This window comes from Ranitomeya imitator, chromosome 3, assembly GCF_032444005.1.
Source record: "Ranitomeya imitator isolate aRanImi1 chromosome 3, aRanImi1.pri, whole genome shotgun sequence".
Taxonomy (NCBI): Eukaryota; Metazoa; Chordata; class Amphibia; order Anura; family Dendrobatidae; genus Ranitomeya; species Ranitomeya imitator.
Genome location: NC_091284.1, coordinates 490,517,356 through 490,537,420, shown reverse-complemented (window position 1 = coordinate 490,537,420; position 20,065 = coordinate 490,517,356).

The following is a 20,065-nucleotide window of genomic DNA, read 5'->3' as shown; positions in this document are numbered from 1 at the left end:
GACAATAAGGTCTGTCAGGTGCCGTGGTATGAGTTGTACAGCAGAACTGATAGCATGTTATGGATTCTGATATAAATTAATACTATGACACCCATGTGATCAAAGTCTTAAAGGCGTAGTCCATGCATACGATGACCTATCTACAGCTAATCTGTGGGGGTCCGATATCCGGTGTCCCAACTAGGGTTGATCGAATTGCTTCTGATACATGCTTATCCGAATAGCTATAGTGCTTGCCGAATAACTGCATTGGGAACCCGGTTACCTGGATCGCTCCTGATAATCAGCTGTTCAGCGCCGCAGCTACATGTGTCGCGGCTGTGCGACAGTCACAACACATGTATGGACAGCCTGTTTGCTTGGGCTCTCCATGCATGTGTTGTGACTGTCACACAGCCATGACACATGTAGCTGCGGCTCCGAACAGCATCGGGAACGCTCCAGGTAACCGATGCAGCTATTCGGGAAGTAGTATAGCTATTCGGATAAGCACTTATCCGAAGCTATTCGATCAACCCTAATCCCCACCAATCAGCTGTTTTTTGCACCAGCTGGATTTATACTTTGAATGGAGTTGCTGAACACAGCTCAATTCATTGTAGTGGCTGCTGCCATCCTTTGCCATTGCAGGACAGCAGTTCTTTTGCATAGTGCAGTAACCGGCAATGGCCAGCAGCAACCGATACACTATGAATGGAGATGTGTTCATCAGCTTCATTCTGTGAGATTACATCCAGCTGGCACTGGAGGAAGTAACTTCTGATGGATGGGGTGTAAGTCCCCACTGACCTGCCATAGATGACCTATTCTACTCAAAGGTCATCAGTACCATGTGTTCAGACAGCTTCTTTAAACAGTTTTTTTTCTATAGTCAATCATGACTAACATCATAAAATCTTCTGTAGTTGGAAAGTAAAAGTAATACTTCCTCTTTGCCTCTGGAAAGGTAAAAGGTCAGCACGTCTTTTCCTTCACCTGAAATATGATCACGGATAGACAAAGCTTTGCCAAGTAGATGATAAAATCAGAATATGAGTAATGAGACAATAATAGCACACAAGTGGCAAGGAACTCTGGAGCACCGTGCCAGTCATGTACTAAATGTAATATGCATGCATGGATTTATTTTTGATGTGTTTAAAATGAATCATATTATTTTATTCAGTAATGTTGGTTGCTGTCTAACAGGTGCTTAAAAGATCTTTTACACAGGGATGTGTGCTACAATTAAAATGAATGTCACATGTTTAATTTTACTTTCATCCGTTAGATGGAAGTCTGTAAAAGTTATACAATGTTCTCTTTTGTTTGTTCTAACTCCTGTGGTGCAGTGACCAATGTGACAGCTGTGTGTGCTGTGTCTGCGCTGCAGGATGCGCTTGGTTGTATAACTGTGGCGATGAGACAAAGTCCGGCAGGATTATAAATGGCCAGTATGTGTGTCGCAGAGGAAGACACTCTGCGTTGTCAGTCTAAAGTTATGTTATGTTCTGGGACCTGTAGTCCCACAAGTAATGGTATAGTTCTAATAGGAGACTGGCAGGGCTAGTTATGAGAGATGGGAGGGTCAAACTAGCCACACACACCCATACTCCCACCTAGGGGAGTGGCTACAGGTATGTAATGTGGTTCATGTGGGTCATGTGGGTTCCTGTGTGTGAATCTGAATGATCCAAGTGCAAGGCCCTGGAAGCCTGTGTTGGAAGTACTGGGGAATAGGATTCCTGAATAGCACATGGTTGGGTTTTGGCACTGAGTGGACGGTCAGTTTTGGAGTCTCCTGGCAGTGGAGATGTCCTGGAAGCATTGAGAGACCGTCGACCTGGATGGTCAGTGTTGCAGTCTCCTGGCAGTGGAGATGTCCTGGAAGCACTGAGAGACCGTCGACCTGGACGGTCAGTGTGGAGGACTTGGGACTGATTTGGAGTCAACCTGTGGAGCAAGAGCTCCTGAGAGGTAACCCCTGGTATGGGGAAAAGAACTGTGCGCAAACATACGACAATAGTGGAACTGTGCAGTCACCTGGTGGCTGGAGAGTTACAGGCGTGTCTACTGAGTGCTTTGTAAAACCACATGTGTTAAAGCAACTGACTATGTGTAAGCTGGTGATGTACAACCTGACTTACGGTGTGGTTTATGACAATTAATAAACTGTATGGATTGATTTGTGTGAGATATCGTGCCTGTATGTGTTATTCCCGTGCAAAGCGAGTGTTCCCCAAGACTCGAAGTAAGGGAAACGCTACACTCCTTAGTGGCCTTAATGACCAAGACAATTTTTACAATTCTGACCACTGTCACTTTATGAGGTTATAACTCTGGAATACCTCAACAGATCCCACTGATTCTGAGATTTTTTTGTGGGGGACATATTGTATTTCTTGTTAGTGGTAATATTTCTTTGATATAACTTTTATTTATGAAAGAAACTGAAAATTTGGCAAAAATTGTGAAAAGTTTGCAGTTTTCAAACTTTTAATTTTTTTGTCCTGATATCAGAAAGTTTCGTCATACAAAATAGTTAATACATTACATTTCTCTCATGTCTATTTTACATCAGCACAATTTTAGAAATTTTGTTAGGACATTATAAGGGTTAAAAGTTGACCAGCGATTTTTCATTTTTCTGACAAAATGTACACAACCATTTTTTAGGGACCACATCGCATTTGAATTGGCTTTGATTGGTCAATATGACAGAAAGCACCCAAAAGGGACACCATTCTAAAAACTGCACCCCTCAAGGTGCTCAAAGCCACATTCAAGAAGTTTATTAACCTTTTAGGTGCTTCACGAGAACTAAAGCAATGTAGAAGGAAAAAATTAACATTTAACTTTTTTCACAAAAAATGTACTTTAACCCCTTCCCGACCCATGACGCCACGTAGGCGTCATGAAAGTCGGTGCCATTCCGACCCATGACGCCTATGCGGCGTCATGGAAAGATCGCGTCCCTGCAGATCGGGTGAAAGGGTTAACTCCCATTTCACCCGATCTGCAGGGACAGGGGGAGTGGTAGTTTAGCCCAGGGGGGGTGGCTTCACCCCCTCGTGGCTACGATCGCTCTGATTGGCTGTTGAAAGTGAAACTGCCAATCAGAGCGATTTGTAATATTTCACCCATTATAACGGGTGAAATATTACAATCCAGCCATGGCCGATGCTGAAATATCATCGGCCATGGCTGGAAATACTAGTGTGCCCCCACCCCACCCCTCCGATCGCCCCCCCACCCCCCCGATCTGGCCGGTACACTGCTCTGGCTCCCCTCCGTCCAGTGCTCCGCTCCCCCCCCGTGCTCGTGCCCGCTCCCCCCGTGCTCCAATCACCCCCCCATGCTCCAATCACCCCCCCTGCACTCCGATCCACCCCCCCCCGTGCTCCGTTCCACCCCCCCGTGCTCCATTCCAGCCCCCCCGTGCTCCGTTCCACGCCCCCCGCGCTCCGTTCCACCCCTCCCGCGCTCCGATTCCCCCCCCCGTGCTCCGATCCCCCCCCCCCGTGGTCCCCCCCCACCCCATCATACTTACCGATCCAGCCGTGGTCCCGTCCGTCTTCTCCCGGGCGCCGCCATCTTCCAAAATGGCGGGCGCATGCGCAGTGCGCCCGCCGAATCTGCCGGCCGGCAGATTCGTTCCAAAGTGCATTTTGATCACTGAGATATAATCTATCTCAGTGATCAAAATAAAAAAAATAATAAATGACCCCCCCCCTTTGTCACCCCCATAGGTAGGGACAATAAAAAAATAAAGAAATTTTTTTTTTTCCACTAATGTTAGAATAGGGTTAGGGTTAGGGGTAGGGTTAGGGTTAGGGGTAGGGTTAGGGTTAGGGCTAGGGGTAGGGTTAGGGTTAGGGTTAGGGGTAGGGTTAGGGGTAGGGTTAGGGTTAGGGGTAGGGTTAGGGGTAGGGTTAGGGTTAGGGGTAGGGTTAGGGCTAGGGTTAGGGTTAGGAATGTGCACACGTATTCTGGTCCTCTGCGGATTTTTCCGCTGCGGATTTGATAAATCCGCAGTGCTAAACCGCTGCGGATTTATGGCGGATTTACCGCGTTTTTTTCTGTGCATTTCACTGCGGTTTTACAATTGCGATTTTCTATTGGAGCAGTTGTAAAACCGCTGCGGAATCCGCACAAAGAAGTGACATGCTGCGGAATGTAAACCGCTGCGTTTCCGTGCAGTTTTTCCGCAGCATGTGTACAGCGATTTTTGTTTCCCATAGGTTTACATTGAACTGTACACTCATGGGAAACTGCTGCGGATCCGCAGCGTGTGCACATACCTTTAGAATTAGGCTATGTGCACACGGTGCGGATTTGGCTGCGGATCCGCAGCAGTGTTCAATCAGGTTTACAGTACCATGTAAACATATGAAAAACCAAATCCGCTGTGCCCATGGTGCGGAAAATACCGCGCGGGAACGCTGCGTTGTATTTTCCGTAGCATGTCAATTCTTTGTGCGGATTCCGCAGCGTTTTACACCTGTTCCTCAATAGGAATCCGCAGGTGAAATCCGCACAAAAAACACTGGAAATCCGCGGAAAATCCGCAGGTAAAACACAGTGCCTTTTACCCGCAGATTTTTCAAAAATGGTGCGGAAATATCTCACACGAATCCGCAACGTGGGCACATGGCCTTAGGGTTAGGGTTGGAATTAGGGTTGTGGTTAGGGTTAGGGGTGTGTTGGGGTTAGTGTTGTGGTTAGGGGTGTGTTGGGGTTAGGGTTGTGATTAGGATTATGGCTACAGTTGGGATTAGAGTTAGGGGTGTGTTGGGGTTAGTGTTGGAGTTAGAATTGAGGGGTTACCACTGTTTAGGCACATCAGGGGTCTCCAAACGCAACATGGCGCCACCATTGATTCCAGCCAATCTCGTATTCAAAAAGTCAAATGGTGCTCCCTCACTTCCGAGCCCTGACGTGTGCCCAAACAGTGGTTTACCCCCACATATGGGGTACCAGCATACTCAGGACAAACTGCGCAACAATTACTGGGGTCCAATTTCTCCTGTTACCCTTGTGAATCTAAAAAAATGCTTGCTAAAACATAATTTTTGAGGAAAGAAAAATGATTTTTTATTTTCACGGCTCTGCGTTGTAAACGTCTGTGAAGCACTTGGGGGTTCAAAGTGCTCACCACATATCTAGATAAGTTCCTTGGGGGGTCTAGTTTCTAAAATGGGGTCACTTGTGGGGGGTCTCTACTGTTTAGGCACACCAGGGGCTCTGCAAACGCAACGTGACACCCGCAGACCATTCCATCAAAGTCTGCATTTCAAAAGTCACTACTTCCCTTCTGAGCCCCGACGTGTGCCCAAACAGTGGTTTACCCCCACATATGGGGTATCAGCGTACTCAGGAGAAACTGGACAACAACTTTTGGGGTCCAATTTCTCCTGTAACCCTTGGGAAAATAAAAAATTCTGGGCTAAATAATTATTTTTGAGGAAAGAAAACGTATTTATTATTTTCACGGCTCTGCATTATAAACTTCTATGAAGCACTTGGGGGTTCAAAGTGCTCACCACACATCTAGATAAGTTCCTTTCAGGGTCTAGTTTCCAAAATGGGGTCACTTGTGGGGGGTTTCTACTGTTTAGGCACATCAGGGGCTCTGCAAACGCAACGTGACGCCCGCAGAGCATTCCATCAAAGTCTGCATTTCAAAACGTCACTACTTCAATTCCAAGCCCCGGCATGTGCCCAAACAGTAGTTTACCCCCACATATGGGGTATCACCGTACTCAGGAGAAACTGGACAACAACTTTTGGGGTCAAATTTCTCCTGTTACCCTTGGGAAAATTAAAAAATTCTGGGCTAAATAATTATTTTTGAGGAAAGAAAACGTATTTATTATTTTCACGGCTCTGCATTATAAACTTCTATGAAGCACTTGGGGGTTCAAAGTGCTCACCACACATCTAGATAAGTTCCTTTGGGGGTCTAGTTTCCAAAATGGGGTCACTTGTGGGGGGTTTCTACTGTTAAGCCACATCAGGGGCTCTGCAAACGCAACGTGACGCCCACAGAGCATTCCATCAAAGTCTGCATTTCAAAACGTCACTACTTCACTTCCGAGCCCCGGCATGTGCCCAAACAGTGATTTACCCCCACATATGGGGTATCAGCGTACTCAGGAGAAACTGGACAACAACTTTTGGGGTCAAATTTCTCCTGTTACCCTTGGGAAAATAAAAAATTGCAGGCTAAAAGATCATTTTTGAGAAAATAATTTTTTTTTTTATTTTCATGGCGCTGCGTTATAAACTTCTGTGAAGCACTTGGGGGTTCAAAGTCCTCACCACACATCTAGATTAGTTCCTTTGGGGGTCTAGTTTCCAAAATGGTGTCATTTCTGGGGGATCTCCAATGTTTAAGCACACAGGGGCTCTCCAAACGTGACATGGTGTCCGCTAATGATTGGAGCTAATTTTCCATTTAAAAAGCCAAATGGCGTGCCATCCCTTCCGAGCCCTGCCGTGCGCCCAAACAGTGGTTTACCCCCACATATGGGGTATCAGCGTACTCAGGACAAACTGGACAACAATATTTGGGGTCCAATTTCTCCCATTATCCTTGGCAAAATAGGAAATTCCAGGCTAAAAAATCATTTTTGAGGAAAGAAAAATTATTTTTTATTTTCATGGCTCTGCGTTATAAACTTCTGTGAAGCACCTGGGGGTTTAAAGTGCTCAATATGCATCTAGATAAGTTCCTTGGGGGGTCTAGTTTCCAAAATGGGGTCACTTGTGGGGGAGCTCCAATGTTTAGGCACACAGGGGGCTCTCCAAACGCGACATGGTGTCCGCTAACAATTGGAGCTAATTTTCCATTCAAAAAGTCAAATGGCGCGCCTTCCCTTCCGAGCCCTGCCGTGTGCCCAAACAGTGGTTTACCCCCACATATGAGGTATCGGCGTACTCGGGAGAAATTGCCCAACAAATTTTATGATCCATTTTATCCTACTGCCCATGTGAAAATGAATAAATTGAGGCGAAAATAATTTTTTTGTGAAAAAAAAGTACTTTTTCATTTTTACAGATCAATTTGTGAAGCACCTGAGGGTTTAAAGTGCTCACTAGGCATCTAAATAAGTTCCTTGGGGGGTCTAGTTTCCAAAATGGGGTCACTTGTGGGGGAGCGCCAATGTTTAGGCACACAGGAGCTATCCAAACGCGACATGGTGTCCGCTAACGATGGAAATAATTTTTCATTCAAAAAGTCAAATGGCGCTCCTTCCCTTCCAAGCCTTACCATGTGCCCAAACAGTGGTTTACCCCCACATGTGAGGTATTGGTGTACTCAGGAGAAATTGCCCAACACATTTTAGGATCCATTTTATCCTGTTGCCCATGTGAAAATGAAAAAATTGAGGCTAAAAGAATTTTTTTGTGAAAAAAAAGTACTTTTTCATTTTTACGGATCAATTTGTGAAGCACCTGGGGGTTCAAAGTGCTCACTATGCATCTAGATAAGTTCCTTGGGGCGTCTAGTTTCCAAAATGGGGTCATTTGTGGGGGAGCTCCAATTTTTAGGCACACGGGGGCTCTCCAAACGTGACATGGTGTCCGCTAAAGAGTGGAGCCAATTTTTGATTCAAAAAGTCAAATGGCGCTCCTTCCCTTCCAAGCCCTGCCGTGCGCCCAAACAGTGGTTTACCCCCACATATGAGGTATCAGCGTACTCAGGACAAATTGGACAACAACTTTCGTGGTTCAGTTTCTCCTTTTACCATTGGGAAAATAAAAAAATTGTTGCTAAAAGATAATTTTTGTGACTAAAAAGTTAAATGTTCATTTTTTCCTTCCATGTTGCTTCTGCTGCTGTGAAGCACCTGAAGGGTTAATAAACTTCTTGAATGTGGTTTTGAGTACCTTGAGGGGTGCAGTTTTTAGAATGGTGTCACTTTTGGGTATTTTCAGCCATATAGACCCCTCAAACTGACTTCAAATGTGAGGTGGTCCCTAAAAAAAATGGTTTTGTAAATTTCGTTGTAAAAATGACAAATCGCTGGTCAAATTTTAACCCTTATAACTTCCTAACAAAAAAAAATTTTGTTTCCAAAATTGTGCTGATGTAAAGTAAACATGTGGGAAATGTTATTTATTAACTATTTTGTGTCACATATCTCTCTGGTTTAACAGAATAAAAATTCAAAATGTGAAAATTGCGAAATTTTCAAAATTTTCGCCAAATTTCCGTGTTTATCACAAATAAATGCAGAATTTATTGACCTAAATTTACCACTAACATGAAGCCCAATATGTCACGAAAAAACAATCTCAGAACCGCTAGGATCCGTTGAAGCGTTCCTGAGTTATTACCTCATAAAGGGACACTGGTCAGAATTGCAAAAAACGGCAAGGTCTTTAAGGTCAAAATAGGCTGGGTCTTGAAGGGGTTAAAGATAAACTTTTTTATTTTCACAAGGGTAACAAGAGAAAATGGACCACAAAATTTGTTGTGCAATTTCTCCTGAGTCCACCGATACCCCATATATTAGGGAAATCCCCTATTTTGGCACATGGCATGGATCAGAAAGGTGGGAGCACTGTTTGACTTTTTGAACGCAAAATTGGCTGGAATCGATGGCTCACACCATGTCACATTTGGAGACCTCTGATGGGCCTAAACAATAGAAACCCCCCACAATTTACTCCATTTTGGAAACCATACCCTTCATGGATTTTATCCAGAGGTGTAGTGAGAATTTTGAACCCAAGGGTATAGCACAGAATTTGATAACAATTGGTCAGCATATTATGTCGTTATTAGTGTTGAGCACAAGTGCTCACTACTCCAGTTTGCATCAGGCGTTATGGTATGCATCGAATATCATGGGTGCTCAAGTGCCATGCTCGAGTCCCTGCCCCGCATGTTTTGTGGCTGTTAGACACCCCCCAAAAATACATGCGTGGACCTGCCATATTCGGTGCATATCTGTGAATTCGATGCAAACTCGAGAGTAGCGAGCACTTGCGCTCAATACTACCCATCATGTCATCATAATTTTTTTTACTTTTGAAAACCCCCCAATTCTAACTCCAACCCTAACACAGCCCTAAACCCAACACACCCCTAACCACAACCACAGCCCCAACCCTAACCTCAACCCTAACCCCAACACAACCCTAACCCTATCCCCTAACACAACCCCAACCTTAACCATAACACAACCCTAACCCTAACCATAATCCTAACGCAACCCAAACCCTAACCCTAACACAACCCTAATCCCAACCTAACAAAACCCCAACCCTAACACAACCCTAACCCTAACAAAACCCCAATCCTTGCACAACCCTAACACGTCCCTAAACCTAACACAACCCTAACCTTAACACAACCCTAACCATAATAAAACCCTAACCCTAACACAACCCTAACCCTAACACAACCTTAACCCCAGCCCTAACTCCAATCCTAACACTAACCCTAACTGCAAGCAATGGAAAAAAAAATTATTTTATAACTTTTATCTAACTTAGGCTGGTTTCACATTTGCATTTTTTGCCGCTGCGTTTTAACGCAAAAAACCGCATGCATTTTTTTCCCTATATTTAACCCCTTTCCGACATTAGACGTACTATCCCGTCGAGGTGGGGTGGGCCCCTATCACCACCGACGGGATAGTACGTCATATGCGATCAGCCGCACTCACGGGGGGAGCGCGGCCGATCGTGGCCGGGTGTCAGCTGCCTGACACGGACCGCTCCCGGCACATTAACCACCGGCACACCGCGAACAAACATGATCGCAATGTGCCGGCGGTACAGGGAAGCATCACGCAGGGAGGGGGCTCCCTGCGGGCTTCCATGAGCCCCCCGCAGCAACTGTGAAGCCTGCAGTGCTGTAAGTCAGATCGGTGATCTGACAGAGTGCTATGCAAACTGTCAGATCAGTGATCTGTGATGTCCCTCCCTGGGACAAAGTAAAAAAGTTTTTAAAAAAATTTCCAAATGTGTAAAAAAAAAACAAAAAAAAAAAACCTAAATAATGAAAAAAAAAATAAAAATATTATTCCCATAAATACATTTCTTTATCTAAATTTAAAAAAACAATAAAAGTACACATATTTAGTATCGCCGTGTTCGTAACGACCCGACCTATAAAACTGGCCCACTAGTTAACCCCTTCAGTAAACACCGTAAGAAAAAAAAAAAGCGAGGCAAAAAACAAAGCTTTATTATCATACCGCCGAACAAAAAGTGGAATAACACACGATCAAAAAGACGGATATAAATAACCATGGTACCGCTGAAAACGTCATCTTGTCCCGCCAAAAACGAGCCACCATACAGCATCATCAGCAAAAAAATAAAAAAGTTATAGTCCTGAGAATAAAGCGATGCAAAAATTATTATTTTTTCTATAAAATAATTTTTATCGTATAAAAGCGCCAAAACATAAAAAAATGATATAAATGAGGTATCGCTGTAATTGTACTGACCCTAAGAATAAAACTGCTTTATCCATTTTACCAAACGCGGAACGGTATAAACTCCTTCCCCAAAAGAAATTCATGAATAGCTGGTTTTTGGTCATTCTGCCTATAAAAACATGACTCTGTGAACCAAAATATGGAAAAATTAGAACTCTCAAAATGTTTTAACGAAAAAATATTTTTTGCAATAAAAAGCTTCTTTCAGTGTGTGGCGGCTGCCAATCATAAAAATCCGCTAAAAAAAACGCTATAAAAGTAAATCAAACCCCCCTTCATCACCCCATTAGTTAAGGAAAAATAAAAAATGTATTTATTTCCATTTTCGGGTTAGGGCTAGGGCTAGGGTTAGGGTTAGGGTTAGGGCTAGGGTTAGGGCTAGGGCTAGGGTTAGGGCTAGGGTTAGGGTTAGGGTTAGGGCTAGGGTTAGGGCTAGGGTTAGGGTTAGGGTTGGGGCTAGGGTTAAGGCTACAATTAGGGTTGGGGCCAAAGTTACGGTTAGGGTTTAGATTACATTTACGGTTGGGAAGAGGGTTGGGATTAGGGTTAGGGGTGTGTCAGGGTTAGAGGTGTGGTTAGGATTACTGTTGGGATTAGGGTTAGGGGTGTGTTTGGATTAGGGTTTCAGTTATAATTTGAGGGGTTTCCACTGTTTAGGCACATCAGGGGCTCTGCAAACGCGACATGGCGTCCGATCTCAATTCCAGCCAATTTTGCGTTGAAAAAGTAAAACAGTGCTCCTTCCCTTCTGAGCTCTCCCGTGTGCCCAAACAGGGGTATACCCCAACATATGGGGTATCAGCGTACTCAGGACAAATTGGACAACAACTTTCTCCTGTTACCCTTGGGAAAATACAAAACTGGGGGCTAAAAAATAATTTTTGTGGGAAAAAAAAGATTTTTTATTTTCACGGCTCTGCGTTATAAACTGTAGTGAAACACTTGGGTGCTCAAAGTTCTCACAACACATCTAGATAAGTTCCTTAGGGGGTCTACTTTCCAAAATGGTGTCACTTGTGGGGGTTTCTACTGTTTAGGTACATTAAGGGCTCTGCAAACGCAATGTGACACCTGCAGACCATTCCATCTAAGTCTGCATTCCAAATGGCGCTCCTTCCCTTCCGAGCCCTCCCATGCGCCCAAACAGTGGTTCCCCCCACATATGGGGTATCAGCGCACTCAGGACAAATTGGACAACAAATTTTGGGGTCCAATTTCTTCTCTTACTCTTGGGAAAATAAAAAATTGGGGGTGAAAAAATAATTTGTGAAAAAATATGATTTTTTATTTTTACGGTTCTGCATTATAAATTTCTGTGAAGCACTTGGTGGATCAAAGTGCTCACCACACCTCTAGATAAGTTCCTTAGGGAGTCTACTTTCCAAAATGGTGTCACTTGTGGGGGGTTTCAATGTTTAGGCACATCAGTGGCTCTCCAAACGCAACATGGCGTCCCATCTCAATTCCTGTAAATTTTGCATTGAAAAGTCAAACGGCGCTCCATCCCTTCCGGGCTCTCCCATGCGCCCAAACAGTGCTTTACCCCCACATATGGGGTATCAGCGTACTCAGGACAAATTGTACAACAACTTTTGGGGTCCAATTTCTTCTCTTACTCTTGGGAAAATAAAAAATTGGGGGCGAAAAGTTAATTTTTGTGAAAAAATATGATTTTTTATTTTTACGGTTCTGCATTATAAACTTCTGTGAAGCACTTGGTGGGTCAAAATGCTCACCACACATCTAGATAAGTTCCTTAGGGGTTCTACTTTCCGAAATGGTGTCACTTGTGGGGGGTTTCAATGTTTAGGCACATCAGGGGCTCTCCAAACGCAACATGGTGTCCCCATCTCAATTCCAGTCAATTTTGCATTGAAAAGTCAAATGGCGCTCCTTCGCTTCCGAGCTCTGTCATGCGCCCAAACAGTGGTTTACCCCCACATATGGGGTATCAGTGTACTCAGGACAAATTGTACAACAACTTTTGGGGTCCATTTTCTCCTGTTACCCTTGGTAAAATAAAACAAATTGGAGCTGAATAAATTTTTTGTGAAAAAAAGTTAAATGTTCATTTTTATTTAAAAATTCCAAAAATTCCTGTGAAACACCTGAAGGGTTAATAAACTTCTAGAATGTGGTTTTGAGCACCTTGAGGGGTGCAGTTTTTAGAATGGTGTCACACTTGGGTATTTTCTATCATATAGACCCCTCAAAATGACTTCAAATGAGATGTGGTCCCTTAAAAAAAATGGTGTTGTAAAAATGAGAAATTGTTGGTCAACTTTTAACCCTTATAACTCCCTAACAAAAAAAAATTTTGGTCCCAAAATTGTGCTGATGCAAAGTAGACATGTGGGAAATGTTACTTATTAAGTATTTTGTGTGACATATCTCTGTGATTTAATTGCATAAAAATTCAAAGTTGGAAAATTGCAAAATTTTCAAAAATTTTGCCAAATTTCCATTTTTTTCCACAAATAAACGCAGGTAATATCAAAGAAATTTTACCACTATCATGAAGTACCATATGTCACGAGAAAACCTTGTCAGAATCACTGGGATCCGTTGAAGCGTTCCAGAGTTATAACCTCATAAAGGGACAGTGGTCAGAATTGTAAAAATTGGCCCGGTCATTAACGTGCAAACCACCCATGGGGTAAACGGGTTAACATTAAAAACGCATGGGTTTTTTTGTGTATGTGTTTTGCTGCGTTTGACGACGCATGCGTCGTTTCTATGCTTGCGTTTTGTTGCGGAAATGCAACATGTAGTAATTTCTAGAGGCTTTTTTTCCACAAAAAAAGCATGCGTTTTTTGCCGCAAAAAAACGTATTGCTGTCTATGTAAGCGCATGCGTTTTTTAGCACATGCATTTTGATGCGTTTTTTAACACATGCGTTTCCATAGAGAAAAACAAGTCTACACACTGATAAGCCACCCCCACCATCAAGGTGATAAAGGGATCCAAACCCTAAACCTAAACCTAACCCTAGCCCTAACCCTAACCCATCAAGGTGATAAAGGGATCCAAACCCTAACCCATCAAGGTGATAAAGGGATCCAAACCCTATCAATAACCCATCAAGGTGATAAAGGGATCCAAACCCTAACCCTAACCCATCAAGGTGATAAAGGGATCCAAACCCTAGCCCTAACCCTAACCCTAATCCATCAAGGTGATAAAGGGATCCTAACCCTAACCCTAACCCTAGGGATCCAAACCCTAACCCTAACCCTAGCCATATCTATTTATAGTGGGTTTTCTAGTTGATTTTTATGATTGGCAGCTGTCACACAAAAGACGCTTTTTATTCCAAAAAATATTTTTTGCATTACCACATTTTGATAGCTACAATGTTTCCATATTTTGGTCCACAGAGTCATGTCACACGCCCTCTATAGTCCCATTGCGGGCGGTGTCTGGATCTTGATTTTTCTCTTTGGAAATTTCTCATCATGCTTTTAAAAAACGCAAACGTGGTAAAAAACGCATGTAAATGCGTAAAAACGCGGAGTTTTTTTTACCGCATACGAAAACGCATGCGTCTAAAAAACGCAGCGTTTGAATGTGTTTAGATGCGTTTTTTTCACCACCTGCGGATGCGTTTTTAGCGCTGCGTTTTTTAACGCAAATGTGAAACTAGCCTAAGATGGTGACAAAGGGGGTTTGATTTACTATTTTTTTATTTTGATCATTATGATAGGATCTATCACAGTGATCAAAAGAACCAATAGGAAAAATTTCCTATTGTTGCCGGGTACCGGCTGGCAGATTTTGGTGGATGCACTGTGCATGCACCCCCCATTTTCGTCCAGGAAGATGATGTAAAGGGCCAGGGGATAGAGCAGAAGGGTCCGGGGAAGGCGGCGGTACCAGGGGGACTCGGCGGACCCCATTTCTCTCTTCTATGATATGTTAGATCATATCAGAGTAGAGAGAAATTAATTGTAAAACAGACTTTTTTTTGTGATTGCCGTTATTTGGTGAATAACTATGATCACGTGACAGGGGACCATAAAAACATCATGCTATCCAGGGTCTCGGCTACCCTCAGTAGCCGATACCCTGGAGATTTTCCGATGCTGGGGGTTCTATTCCCTTATTTCGCAGCGCTATTAAAAAGTGGCACTGAGGAATAAGTACGTTTAACTGCCGCAGTTAGAAGGCATACCGGTGGTCGTTAAGGGGTTAAATCTTATAGCCATTTATTTCTATTTTTAAATTTTACTTGACGCAGCCTAGTATTCACACTTTTCATATATAACATTAGTTTCTGTATACAGGTTGTAAACCGCTCTTCAGTGGATTTCCTCAACTGAGCATCCTGTTTTACAACACTGTTGGTTTGGCAATCAGCTTCCCAAGTAAATATTTTTCTATTTTTTTGCTTTATTCATTCTCTGGTGCCATCTTTTTTTCTTTAACTAAAATCTGCTTTGGTCAAAACAGAACACATTGCTAGCTTATAGAGTTGTCATATTACAAATGCTTAACCCCTTAATGACCGTCAATATGTCTTTTTACTGACCTGAGATATAAGAGACTAGCATTCTCATACAGGTAACAATTCAGCAGCTGTCGGCTGTCCACTATAGCTGACAACTTGCTGCATCAGCCACGAGCTGTGTTGTCACAGTCCATATCTGTTTAACCCCTTAGATGCTGCTGTCAATAAAGACTATATCATATAAATGTTTAAAAGAGTGTAGGGGCTTCTCCCTCTTGAACCCCATCAGCCCCCTGAGATCATGATTGTGTGGTCCTGATGATTGCCATGGCAATTCAAGACCAAATAGCAGCCCTAGAGTCTCCTGGGTACAGTGACATGTTCAAAAGTCAGCGATATTTACCGTATTTTTTGGACCATAAGACGCACTTTTTTTCCTCCAAATTTGGGAGGAAAGTGTGGGTGTGTCTTATGATCAGAATGTAGCATTGGGGAGTGGGATCGCAGGAGGCAGGAAAATGGTGCCACTGCAGGAAACCATGTGGTCCCGATACTTAAAGGGACACTGTCACTTGAATTTGGAGGGAACGATCTTCAGCCATGGTGACGGGGTTTTTGGGTGTTTGATTCACCCTTTCCTTACCCGCTGACTGCATGCTGGCTGCAATATTGGATTGAAGTTAATTCTCTGTCCTCCATAGTACACGCCTGCGTGAGGCAAGATTGCCTTGTGCAGGCATGTACTACGGAGGACAGAAAATGAACTTCAATCCAATATTGCAGCCAGCATGCAGCCAGCGGGTAAGGAAAGGGTGAATCAAAAACCCCCAAAACCCCGCCTCCATGGCTGAAGATTGTTCCCTTCAAATTCAGGTGACAGTGTCCCTTTAAAGTGAAGAAATATTCATTAGTCGCTTCCCCGCCCACCTGTCAGCGCTGAGTAGTGAGCAGCAAACGAATATTCCTTCACTTAAACAGTGGACCCACATGGTTTCCCCAGCGCCGGGTTCCTGCAGCAGCTGGGGAGATCTGGTCCGGTGGAAGAGGGGGCAGGAGAGCGGTGCCACAGGAGGGATCACAGCATACCTGACAGCGCTGATGCATTGCTGAATGCTCTGTGGAGGACCTGTGCAGAGGTCATGAAGAGTGCAGGCTGGAGCATCACATGACTGCACAAAGCCCTGCCTCTTCATGATGTCATCACAGGTCCTGCAGGCACCTCACTACAAACAGTGCAGCTTCCTCTTGCATGATCTGTGGTGAGGTCAGAGGGAGCGCACTGTGCGGTCATGGCTGGCTGCAGGACCTGCACTGAGCACAGCCTGTACAAGACAGAATTAATTAAAAGGTTAGTAATTACTTACAGCACATAACAAAGCACTCTGCCACTTTTGTGGTGAACTATAACTACCAGCATGCCATAGGATCTGCAGGTCATGCTGGGAGTTATAGTTATCCCATGGTATCTTAAAGCAGCACTCTAGTGTTATTTTTCAGTGCTGGAGTCGTGCTTTAAATATAAGCCCTGTGCCCCCCATTCTTATACTCACCCTCCAGGGTCTTCATATAGTACTTTACAGACACCATACTGGTCCCGCACCACCATCTTCTACCCGCAGCTTCCAACATAATAACATACTATGATATATAATAACACCACATATAATAGTATGTTATTTAGGTTATTAAATATTTTACCACTAGTGTTGAGCATTCCGATACCGCAAGTATCGGGTATCGGCCGATATTTGCGGTATCGGAATTCCGATACCGAATTCCGATACTTCCCGCGTATCGGATACCGGAATCGGAAGTTCCCAGAATTCAAATTGAACGCAGCAGCCAATGAGGAATGAATGAAAGTGTGGGCACATCCTGTTTAGCATGGTGGGCATGTAAGTACTGGCAAGGCTGGGATTGGCTGCTGAAATGATGTCACTCTGCACTATAAAAAAGCGCTGCCGCCATTTTGCGCTCACTCTGCTGTGATTTCAGTTAGGGACAGGACGCTGTGTTCTAACTGAGGGCCAGTTGAGCTTGCTAATTGCTTTATTTTCCTTTCCAAAGGCTAATTTAGCAAAACGCTGTGTGTTCTTCACTGTTCACCTTGCTCTTGCCTTGCAGCGCTGTTTTAACAGCGTTCTGCAAGGTCTGTGTGTGTGTGTGTGTGTGCAGCTCACTCTGTAGTCTGTGTGCAGCCATATACCCGGTTGTATTCAGCTCAGGGGGGGTTCACACTGCCTCACACAGTTGTTCTTTTTTGCTCTTAGTGCAGCCTGCTGCACATTTTTTCTCAAATTTCCTATTAGTGTTTTTCCACCAGTCTCCAGCTCTATTGTGGAAAAACACTACATAGGATAACCTAGAGGGGGGTTTTAGGGCCTTGCAGCGCCGTTTACGGCTGTCTGCACGGTCTCCGTGTGAGCCCAGCTCGCCCTGCAGTCTGTGTGCAGCCATAGCCGGTTGGATTCAGCTCAGGGTTCGTTACTGGCTCATACCTTGAGAAAATTTTTTCCTTTTTTTCAAATAGTGCAGCCTGTTTAAAATTTGAAAAAAAAAATTCCTATTAGTGTCTTTCCACTCGTATCCAGCTAAATAGTGGAAAAACACTATATAGGATAACCTAGAGGAGGGTTTTTTGGCCTTGCAGCGCCGTTTACGGCTGTCTGCACGGTCTCCGTGTGAACCCAGCTCGCCCTGTAGTCTGTGTGCAGCCATAGCCGGTTGGATTCAGCTCAGGGTTCGTTACTGGCTCATACCTTGAGAAAAATTTTCCTTTTTTTTCAAATAGTGCAGCCTGTTTAAAATTTGAAAAAAAAAAAATCCTATAAGTGTCTTTCCACTCGTATCCAGCTAAATAGTGGAGAAACACTATATAGGATAACCTAGAGGTTTTTTTTTGGGCCTTGCAGCGCCGTTTACGGCTGTCTGCACGGTCTCTGTGTGAGCGCAGCTCGCCCTGTAGTCTGTGTGCAGCCATAGCCGGTTGGATTCAGCTCAGGGTGCGTTACTGCCTCATACCTTGAAAAACAATTTCCTTTTTTTCAAATAGTGCAGCCAGTTTAAAATTTAAAAAAAAAAATTCCTATTAGTGTCTTTCCACTTGTATCCAGCTAAATAGTGGAAAAACACTATATAGGATAACCTAGAGGAGGGTTTTTTGGCCTTGCAGCGCCGTTTACGGCTGTCTGCACGGTCTCCGTGTGATTTAAACTAGCTCTGTAGCCCGATCTGCACCAAAAAAAAAGTTAAGTTCACCAAACACAACTTAACACTTGTGTAGGCCACATTTGAAAAATAATAAAGTTTAGTCCACAATTTACAACATTAGTGTTTCTTACACCTGTTAGGAGGAGCATTACAGGAATAAGCACACTAAGGCCTTAGTACTTTTCTGCTTATCTTTATCTGTCAACCAAGATGAAGAGGGCAGGGAGTAAGGCACGTGGGCGTGGGCGCAGAGCAGGGAGAGGAGCAGGGAGAGGACGTGGTGATTCTGTGCCTGCTGCGGGCGCCGGTGACTCGTCGTCACTCAGTTTCAGCAGGGAACAGTCCTTCATGCGCAGCTTTGTCGGAGAGCGCCGTGCACCGCTGCTGCGTGAAGACCAAATTGAAGCCGTTGTCGGGTGGATGGCAGCTAACGCCTCGGCATCGACTTCAGTTAGTGCCACATCCTCTCAGGCACAGAGCACTGGAGAGCAGCCATCTGTCTCTTCACCACCTGCCAAATTGGCCAGGCAGTCAGAGAGCCCAGGACAGGAGCCGTCTCTACTTCTGTTCTCTGAATCTCTTGGCTTGGAAACAGGGGGCCAGCCAAGCAGCATTGGAGAAATGGAAGAAGAGGCAGTGTGCAGTGATGCCCAACACCTTTTTCTCTCTGACTCTGAAGAGGCAGGTGGGCCAGTGCCTCCGGTGACCACAGCGCAGTACGCATCTGATGATGAAACTCAGGTGCCGCTTTGTCGTGCGTACTGTGCTGCTGAGACTACCCAGGAGGAGCAGTTGGTGGCAGAGGGTAGTGGAGATGATGAGGTCCTTGACCCATCGTGGCGTGAGGAACAGGAAGGTGGTGGGAGCAGCTCAGAGGAAGAGCTTCCTCTTACGGGCCAAAGAGGGAGAGGGAGGGGGAAGACTGCGGAGCCTGTAGCCTCCACTTTGGCACCCGTTAGGAGCCTGTCTCTTTCCAAAGCCAAAAAGGGCACTCCCAAGACTTGCAGTGCCTGGTCCTTTTTTGACACAGTTGCAGATGACATTTGTTTTGTCAAATGCAAGCTGTGTCATCATAAAGTAAAAAGAGGGAAAAATGTCAGCAACCTCAATACCACAAATATGTGGAAACATGTGCGGACCAGGCACGCGGTGGAGTTACAGAAACACACTGAAGATGTAGGCCAACCAACAGCGGCAGCTACCACCTCTTCAGCTCGTGTTGCCTCTTCCTCCAGCTCACGCACAGCTGGTTTGGCTTCCTCCCAGAGACCTTGTGTAATTCCACCCACAGCACCACCTTCCCAGTCATCCTCACACTCCCAGTCTACTCTACAGCCATCGGTAGTACAGGCATGGGAGAAAAGGCGGGCATTCTCGGCCAACCACCCCCGAGCACAGGCTCTGAATGCAGGCATTGCCAAACTGTTGTCCCTGGAAATGCTCTCGTTCAGGCTGGTGGAGACTGACAGCTTCTGTGACTTGATGGCATTGGCAGTCCCACAGTACAAGGTGCCCAGCCGCTTTTACTTCAGCAGGCAGGCTGTCCCTGCCCTGAACAGGCATGTTGAGGCAAACATAAAACATGCGCTACTGAACGCCGTCAGTAGCAAGGTCCACCTCACCACCGATGCGTGGACCAGTCAGCATGGACAGGGGCGATATGTTTCCCTCACTGCCCATTGGGTTAATGTTGTTGAGCCAGGTACAGATCGTGCGAGTGGCGCAGGACGTGTCCTGCCCACTCCAAGGATTGCAGGAATCCAGTCTGTACGCATCGACTCCTCCTCTTACACCAGTTCCTCTGATTCCTCTCTGCAGGATCCGTCACAGTCCACCCCCACATGGACCCGTGAACGTTTACCTATGACCAACATGAGCACAGCCGTGGCCAAACGTCAGCAGGCCGTCTTGAAACTAGTTTCATTGGGGCATCGAAGCCACACAGCGCAGGAGCTCTGGAATGCCATC